This window comes from Mastomys coucha, unplaced genomic scaffold, assembly GCF_008632895.1.
Source record: "Mastomys coucha isolate ucsf_1 unplaced genomic scaffold, UCSF_Mcou_1 pScaffold14, whole genome shotgun sequence".
NCBI lineage: Eukaryota > Metazoa > Chordata > Mammalia > Rodentia > Muridae > Mastomys > Mastomys coucha.
The window spans coordinates 11,691,700-11,701,920 of record NW_022196896.1 but is presented as its reverse complement, the minus strand read 5'-3'; positions in this window follow the sequence as shown (position 1 = coordinate 11,701,920).

Sequence of the window (10,221 nt, the reverse complement as noted above, 5' to 3'; positions counted from 1 at the left end):
AGACCCAAATTTGTAACCTTGCATGAATCTCAACTCCAAGTGGATCAACAACCTCAACATAAAACCAGATACAATGAATCTAATAGAAGAGAAATTGGGAAAATGCCTTGACCTCATTGTCACAAGAGAAAATTTCCTAAACAGAACTCCAATAGCTCATGCTCTAAGATCAAGAATTGATAAATCAGACCTCATGAAACTGGAAAGCTTCAGTAAGGCAAAGGACATAGTCAATAGGACAAATTGACAACCTACAGATTTGAAAAAATCTTAACCCTACATCTGATAGAGGGTTAATATCTTCTCAAAATCTTAATTTTCACTAATTTTTGCTGTCTATGTGTTTTTATATTTTAACATGATGTCATTCATTCACTACTGTATCTTTTATAGACCATTGGAGTTACATCCTTCTTTTGGTAGTACTCATATAAATTTTCTCTTATCTTGTTATTTTCTTCTAGCAGTTAAGTCCTCTTCCATTGCCTGAGTATACCAGTTTATCATTCTTTTATTAGGATTATGATTCATTTTGTTATTATACAACACCTTAAACTTGGTTACATTCCATTTGGTGACATCTGACCAACACAAAAGTTTCTTACAATTTTTCAAGACAAGTTTGTAGTGAATTTATTGGGAATCCCATTGTCTAGTGGTATCTGCTTTCCTTCCCAAACATGGCACTGTTTTTGTGTCTTCACATGTGCTAACAAAGTCAAACCTCTGGCGCTGTACTCTCCCTTAACAGTTTTTGAGACAGGATGTCTCTATGTATTCCTGGCTGTTCTGGAACTCACTCTATAGACCAGTCTGGCCTCAAACACACAGATACACTTGCCTCTGCCTCTGGAATGCTAAGATTAATGACCATGTGCCACCACTGCTGAGCAGGTGGTGCATTTTTTAAAAGGGCACAAATATTTTTGTTTTGATTTTGAGACAGAGTATTTGTATAGACTACTGGTCATCGTAGAGCATATTGTGTAGAGCAAACTGGCCTCAAACTTACAAAGATCCATTTTGCTCTACCTCCTAAGTACTAGGATTAAAAGCCTATGCCATTAGCAAGGACACACATGACATAATATTTATTCATGGTCACATTTCAATATATACCAGGGGGAGAACATATGTATTCAGGCTACACAGAACATATGAATTCAATATATTTTGGTGGCTTTCAAGATTGAGGAGTTAGAAACAAAACAAAAACAGAAGTAAATCAAACCGTACTGTAACATCTTATGTTCAAACATTTGTATAGCCTCCCATTTTTATCTCATCTAGATAAATTCCCAGAAGAGCGATTACTGAATTGTATTGTCAAACTACATTGATTTCTAGAAATAAATGTCATACTGACAAAACATCTGTGCAAACAGCAATCTATAATAGTTCTTGTTCTATATTCTTGCCAGAACTTACTGCTGATTACTTATGGTGCACTGACTAAACTACCACATGTCAAGTACTATTTCATTTTTGAATTTTCATTTTCTCAATGAAATATAAGAGACATATTTCTATAGTTATGTTATATTCTATATCCTGTTTAATACGGTTTCTGAACAGACTTTGAAATTTTATTTATTCATTTATATATTTATTTATTTATTTATTTATTTACTTATAGTCTGTAGTTTGGGTTCCCTGGATAAAACATTTTTAACACTGGGTTTTGATTTACTATATTGTTAAGTCTAAGGAGTTGACTATACATACTAGTTAAATGTTTTTATAAGATATATGTATAGGCAAAACTTGGTTTCATTCTGTGTCTTTCTTCTTATCCTAGACAATGTATATTATTAGTGCATAATATTTTATTTTAGTATATCAGAGGTTATGAATTATATATTTCATTAGTTATACTTTTACAATTTAGTTAAAAGTCTGTCCTAAAATATTGTTATTCTCCTATGTTAGCTTTAGGAGACTAATTGCTTCCATTTTGCAATTTCATTTTATATCCAGGTTATATAAAATTTGATTCATTTTAAATTATTTTTTTTAGAGACTTTTAAAGAATGTAGGTGTGGACCCATTTTATTTCATGGGATCTTTCAATTGTTTTAAAAACAATTTGTTGAAATGACTAAACTTGCTCCGTTTAAATGCCTTTGTTGTTTTGTCTATGACTATTTAACTTTTTTCAATTATTAATAGATATTTTCTTTATTTATTTGCATGTAATATGATACCTTCCCTCTTTGTTTCCCCTCACAAAAAAGAAAAAAAATGAAATAAAATAAATACTGTTTGCTCCCCCCATCCCCTGCTCACCAACTCACCCTCTCCTAGTTCCTGGCTCTGGAGTTCCCTTACACTGGGGCATAGAACGTTCATAAGACCAAGGGCCTCTCCTCCCATTGATGACCAGAGTGGCTATCCTCTGCTACATATGCTGCTGGAACAATGAGTCCCACCATGTGTACTCTTTGGTTGGTGGTTTAGTCCCTGGAAACTCTGAGGGTACTAGTTAGTTCATATTGTTGTTCATCTTAAGGGGCTGCAAACCCTTCAGCTCCTTGGGTCCTTTCTCTAGCTCCTTCATTGAGGACACTCTGCTCAATCCAATGGATGGCTGTGATCCTCTACTTCTGTATTAGTCAGACACTGTCAGAGCCTCTCAGGGGACAGTTATATCAGGCTTCTCTCAGCCAGCAATTGCTGATATCCACAACAATGTCTGGATTTGATGATTGCATATGGGAAGGATTCCCAGGTGGAGCAGGCTCTGGATTGCCCTTCCTTCAATCTCTGCTCCATAGTTAGTCTCTGCAACTCCTTCCATGGATATTTTGTTCCCCTCTTTAAGAAGGAACGAAGTATCCACACTGTGGTCTTCTTTCTTCTTAACTTTCTTGTGGTTTGTGGATTGTATTTTGGGTATTCTGAGTTCGGAGCTAATATCCACTTATCAGAGAGTGCATACCACTGTATTCTTTTGTGACTGGGCTACCTCACTCAGGAACATATTCTCCAGATTCATCAATTTCCTAAAAATTTCATAAATTCATTGTTTTTAATAGCTGAGTAGTATTCCATTGTTTAGATGTACTACATTTTCTGAATCCATTCCTCTGTTGTTTCCAGTTTCTGGCTATTATAAATAAGGCTGCTTTGAACATAGTGGAGCATATGTCCTTATTACATGTTAATAAGCAGCATCTTCTGGGTATATGCCCAGGAGTGGTATAGCTGGGTCCTCTGATTATACTATGTCCAATTTCCTGAGGAACCACCAAACTGATTTCCAGAGTGGTTGTACCAGCTTGCAAATCCACCAGCAATGAAGCAGTGTTCCTCTTTCTCCATAACCTTGCCAGCATCTGTTGTCACCTGACTTTTTGATCTTAGCCATTCTGACTGGTGTGAGGTAGAATCTCAGGGTTGTTTTGATTTGCATTTCCCTGATGACTAAGGATATTGAACATTTCTTTAGGTGCTTCTCAGCCATTTGGTATTCATCAGTTGAGAATTCTTTGTTTAGCTGTACCCCATTTTTAATAGGGTTATTTGGTTCTCTGGAGTCTAACTTCTTGAGTTCTTTGTATACATTGGATATTAGCCCTCTATCAGATATAGGGTTGGTAAAGATCTTTTCCCAATCTCTTGGTTGCCATTTTGTCCTATTGACAGTGTCTTTTGCCTTACAGAAGCTTTGTAATTTTATGAGGTCCCATTTGACAATTCTTGATCTTAGAGCAAAAGCTATTGGTGTTCTCTTCAGGAAATTTTCCTGCGTGCCTATGTGCTTGAGGCTCTTTCCCACCTTCTCTTCTATTAGTTTTAGTGTATCTGGTTGTATGTGAAGGTCCTTGATCCACTTGGACTTGAGCTTTGTACAAGAAGATAGGAATGGATCTATTTGCATTCTTCTAGATGCTAACCACCAGTTAAGCCAGCACCATTTGTCGAAAATGCTTTTTTTCCACTGGATGGATTTAGCTCCTTTGTCAAAGATCAATTGACCACAGGTGTGTAGGTTCATTTCTGGGTCTTCAATTCTATTCCATTGATCTACCTGCCTATCACTGTACTAATACCATGCAGTTTTTATCACAATTCCTCAGTAGTATAGCTTAAGGCCAGGGATTTCACCAGAGGTTCTTTTATTGTAGAGAATAGTATTGGCTGTCCTAGGTTTTTTGTTATTCCAGACAAATTTGCAAATTGCTCTTTCTAAGTCTGTGAATAATTGAGTTGGAATTTTGATGGGGATTGAATTGAATCTGTAGATTGCTTTAAGCAAGATGGCCATTTTTACTATATTAATCCTGCCAATCCACAAGCATGGGAGATCTATCCATCTTCTGAGATCTTCAATTTCCTTCTTCAGAGACTTTAAGTTCTTGTCATACAGATGTTTTACTTGATTAGTTAGAGTCACACCAAGGTAATTTATATTATTTGTGACTAATGTGAAGGGTGTTGTTTCCCTAATTTCTTTCCCAGCCTGTTTATCCTTTGTGTAGAGGAAGTCCATTGATTTGCTTGAGTTAATTTTATATCCAACTACTTTGCTGAAGTTGTTTATCAGGTTTAGGAGCTCTTTGGTGGAATTTTTCATGTCACTTAAGTATACTATCACATCAGCAAATAGTGATAATTTGACTTCTTCCTTTCCAATTCGTATCCCTTTGATCTACTTTTGTGGTCTAATTGCTCTGGCTAGGACTTCAAGTACAATATTGAATAGGTAGGGAGAGATTGGGCAGCTTTGTCTAGTCCCTGATTTTAGTGGGATTGCTTCAAGTTTCTGTCGATTTAGTTTGATGTTGGCTACTGGTTTGCTCTATATTGCTTTTACTATGTTTAGATATGGGCCTTAGATTCCTGATCTTTCCAAGACTTTTATCATGAAGGGATGTTGGATTTTTTCAAATGCTTTCTCAGCATCTAATGGGATGATTAGATGGATTTTTTCTTTGAGTTTTTTTATATAGTGAAGTACGTTGAAGGATTTCCATATATTGAGCCATCCCTGCATCCCTGGAATGAAGCCTACTTGATCATGATGGAAGATCCTTTGGATGTGTTCTTGGATTTGGTTTCCAAGAATTTTATTGGGTATTTTTGCATCGATATTCGTAAAGAAAATTGGTTTGAAGTTTTCTTTCTTCATTAGGTCTTTGTGTAATTTAAGTGTCAGAGTAATTGTGGCTTCATAAAACGAATTGGGAAGAGTACCTTCTGTTTCTATTTTGTGGAATCATTTGAGGAGTATTGGTATTAGGTCTTCTTTGAAGGTCTGATAAAACTGTGCACTAAACCTATTGGTCCTAGGCTGTTTTTGTTTGGGATACTATTAATGACTTTCTATTTTGTTAGCAAATAGGCATTGTTTAGATCATTTATCTGATCTTGATTTAACTTTGGTACTTGGTATATGTCTAGAAAATTGTCTATTTCATCCTGGTTTTCAAGTTTGTTGAGTATAGGCTTTTGTAATAGGATTTCATGATTTTTTGGATTTCCTCAGTGTCTGTTGTTATGTCTTCCTTTTCATTTCTGATCTTGTTAATTAGAATAATATCTCTGTGCCCTCTAGTTAGTCTGGCTAAGGGTTTGTCTATTTTGCTGATTTTCTCAAAGAACCTGCTCTTGATTTGGTTGATTCTTTGTATAGTTCTTTTTGTTTCCATTTGGTTGATTTCAGTCCTGAGATTGATTAATTCCTGCCTTCGACTCCTCTTGAGTGAATTTGCTTCTTTTTCTTCTTGAGCTTTCAAATGTGCTATCAAATTGCTGGTGTATGCTCTATCAAGTTTCTTTTTGGAGGCTCTTGAGCTATGACTTTTCCTCTTAGGACTGCTTTCACTGTGTCCCATAAGTTTATGTATGTTGTGAAAATGAAGCCATTTTCATTAACTCTAGAAAGCCTATAATTTCTTTATTACTTCCTTGACGAAGTTATCATTGAGGAGAGTGTTGTTAAGCTTACACGTGTGTGTGTGGGCTTGCTATTGTTTATGTTGTTATTGAGGAGCAGCCTTAGTCCATAGTGATCTGATAGGATGCAAGGAATTATTTCAATCTTCTTGTATCTGTTGAGGCATGATTTGTGACCAATTATATAGTCAATTTTGGAGAAGGTACTATGAGGTGCTGAGAAGAAGGTATATCCTTTTGTTTTAGGATAAAAAGTTCCATAGATATCTGTTTAATCTATCTATTTCATAACTTCTGTTAACCTCATTGTATCTTTGTTTAGTTTCTGTTTCAGTGATCTGTCCATTGTATAGAGTGGGATGTTGAAGTCTCCCACTATTATTGTGGGCAGTGCAATGTGTGCTTTGAGCGTAAGTAAAGTTTCTTTTATAAATGTAGATGCCATTGCATAGAGGAGCATAGAGGTTCAGAATTGAAAGTTCATTTTGGGAGATTTTACCTTTGATGTGAATGAAGTGTCCCTCCTTGTCTTTTTTGATCACTGTAGGTGGAAAATCGATTTTATTCGATATTAGAATGGCTACTCCAGCTTATTTCTTGGAACTATTTGCTTGGAAAATTGTTTTCCAGCCTTTTATTCTGTGGAAGTATCTGTCTTTGACACTGAGGTGGGTTTCCTGAATGCAACAAAATGTTGGATCCTGTGTACATACCCAGTCTGATAGTCTATGTCTTTTTATTGGGGAATTGATTCCATTGATATTAATGGATATTAAGGAAACGTAATTGTTGTTTCCTGTTATTTTTGATGCTTGAGTTGGAATTCTGTTCATGTGGGTATCTTCATTTAGTTTTGTTGGAAAATTAATTTTTTGCTTTTTCTCGGATGTAGTTTCCCCACTTGTGTTGAAGTTTTCCATTTATTTGAAGGGCTGGATTTGTGGAAAGATACTGTGTAAATTTGGTGTTGTCTTGGAATACATTGGTTTCTCACTCTATGGTAATTGAGGGTTTTGCTGGGTCTAGTAGCCTGGGTTGACATTTTTGTTCTCTTATGGTCTGTATGACATCAACCCAGGATCTTCTGCCTTTCATAGTCTCTGGTGAGAAATCTGGTGTAATTCTGATAGCTCTGTCATTATATGTTACTTGACCCTTTTCCCTCACTGCTTTTAATATTCTTTCTTTGTTTTTGTACATTTGGTATTTTGACTATTATGTGATGGGAAGGAATTCTTTTCTGATCCAGTCTGTTTTGAGTTCTATAGGCTTCTTGTATGTTCATGGGCATCTCTTTCTTTAAGTTAGGAAAGTTTTCTTCTATAATTTTCTTGAAGATATTTACCGGCCCTTTAAGTTGGAGGTCTTCACTCTCTTCCATTCCTATTTTCCTTAGGTTTGGTCTCTTAATTGTGTCCTGTATTTCCTGGTTGTTTTGGGCTAGGAACTTTTTGCATTTTGTGTTTTCTTTGACTGTTGTGCCAGTTTTCTATGGTATCTTCTGCTCCTGAGATTCTCTCTTCTATCTCTTATATTCTGTTGGAGATACTTGCATCTATGACTCCTGACTTCTTTCCTAGGTTTTCTATCTCTAGAGTTGTCTCTCTTAGTGATTTCTTTATTGTTTCTACTTCCATTTTTAGGTCCTCGATGGTTTTGTTCAATTCCTTCACCTTTGTGGCTCTGCTTTCCTGTAATTCTTTAAGGAATTTTTGAGTTTCCTCTTTAAGGGCTTGTACCTGTTTTTGTAATATCCAAAAGCTGAAATCAACTTAGATGTCCCTCAATCAAGTATTGATACAGAAAATGTGGGATATTTGCACAATGAATTTTTGTTCAGTTATTAAGAACAAGCACATCATCAATTTTACAGGCAAATGGATGGAACTAGAAAATATCATCCTGAGTGATGTAACTCACACCCAAAAGCACATGCGTGTTATGTACTCACTTCTAAGTGCATAGTAGCCAGTAAAGTACAGAATTCCTAGGATACAACCCACAAATCATATGAAGTGTAATGAATGGAAAGGCCCAAATGAGAAATCTTCAATACCACTTTGAAGAGGGAAGAAAATAATCATGGAAGCAGAGGGAGGAAGGGACCTCAGTGTGATAGGGGACACGGAGAAGATAAGGGGAGCAGGATCAAGTATGGGGGAAACAGAAGAGAAGTCCAGGAGACAAAATAGCAATATATAGCCTCAGTAGGGCCCCTCTACAAAATACCAGAGACCTGGGAGATAAGAGACTCTTAGCACTCAATGGGAGTGACCTTAGCCAAAATACACAACAATGGGGAAAGGGAACTCAAAGAATCTATCTCCAGTAAATAGATAGGACCTCAAGTGGAGGAACAGTGTTATCAACCCACAGTCAAAATTTCTGACCCAGAATTGTTCTTGTCTAAAAGAACTGCAGGGACAAAAATGGAGAAAAGACTGAGGAAAAAGTGGTCCAGTAACTGGCCAAATTGGGATCCATATCAAGGGAAGGCTCCAAGTCCTGACACTATTACCAGTGCTATGTTGTGCTTGCAGACAGGAGCCTATCATGGCTGTTCTCTGAGAGACTCTACCAGCAGCTGGCTGAGACAGATGCAGATACTTTAACCCAAGGAGTGGACTGAAGTTGGGTCCCGTATGGTTGAATTAAGGGAAGGTCTTAAGAAGCTGAAGGGGAAGTGATCCCATAGTAATTCAGTAGTTTCAACTCACCCAGACCTCTGAGAACTCCCAGAGACTGAGCCACCAACCAGGCAGCATACATAGGCTGGTCTAAGCCTCCATGTACATATATAGCAGAGGACTGCCTGTTCTTGTGTCACTGGGAGAAGGTGTGCCTAACTCTAAAGAGACTTGAGGCTCCAGGGAAGGGTGAGGCCTGGTGAGGGGAGAACCCTTTTGGAGGTAAGGAGGAGGAGGAATGGAATGAGGAAAGGTGGGAGGGAGGACCAGGAATAGGGGCAAAGACTGAGTTGTAAATAAATTATTATTAATAATAGCAATAATAATTTTTAAAAACCCATTGGGGCTGGGAGGTAGTTCAGTATTTAAGACACATACAGTTCTTCCAGAGGACCTAGATTTGTTTCATAGCACTTGAAATCATATAACTTACAATAATAAGTAATTCCAAGTTCGGGGGTTCAAATTCCCTCATCTAGCCTTCAAAAACACCTATAATTATGTACCATATTCTCACAGCCACATGCACATAATAAAAAGAAAGAAGAAAGAAAGAGAAAGAAAGAAAGAAAGAAAGAAGAGGAAAAATGAAGAGAGAAATGAAGAAAATGAAAAGTTAATACATATTAGAAAAATATTCATGTCTCAGTGTACTATCTATATGTATACATACCACAAAGAGATGTTCACACACACACACACTCATACACACACACCTGTGTATACACAGTTATACACAAAGATGTACATGTTTAATATTTTTTTACCAGAGATCCACAAATAACCTTCATGATTTAATAGTGAAGCAATAGGATTTTCAGTGGGAAAAAAAATTACTATCATGGAAATGTGAATTATGACAATGGGCTTTCACTACATAATCGCTTGAATTTCTAAAATTAAAGTTTGACAGTACACAATACCTACTGCAAGGATTTAGAAAAGCTGTTCTGTAAAACAGTTTGACAGCAAAAAGTTTAATATATGCTTACTATACCGTCTGACGTGAGTTGAATTTCATTTGCTCAAAAGTCATGTTTTGAAACATACCTCAGAATATGTTCCAACTTGGATATACAGTATTGTAAATATGAGTATTTACTCAATGGTTAAATCATGTTCATAATTTCATATCATAAATATGGGCTTCAATATTTAAACAATTGATGTCTGTGCAAGAACTTTAGACACCATTGAACAAGTATGATGTTTGCTTCAGTGCTTATAATTGTTGATAGAGATAGATTGTTCTGTTTTAGAGTTTGTTGCCAATATTTTCAGGTACACACATGCATAATATAAGTTGTCTATATAAAAATATATGCTTTTGAAAGACAAACTTAGAACTTGCCATACTTTCATAGTTCAAGACTTTATTAAAGGTAGTTGTGGTAACTTGACATAAACTATGTTTCTAAGGAACAGAGATATAAATGGTTAAAGTCATCAAAACTTAACTGAGTGCCTGTGGGAGTTGCTGTGTATTGTAATTAAGTAGTATTTCCCAAATTCGAATCTGCATGTAATTAATTCAAAACATACTTGCATATGGACTTTACAGTATTTTTAAATTATTTTTAATTGTGTTTGAAATGAATAGTTATTGTAGAGAGCAGTCAAGCGAGAGAGGCATTCG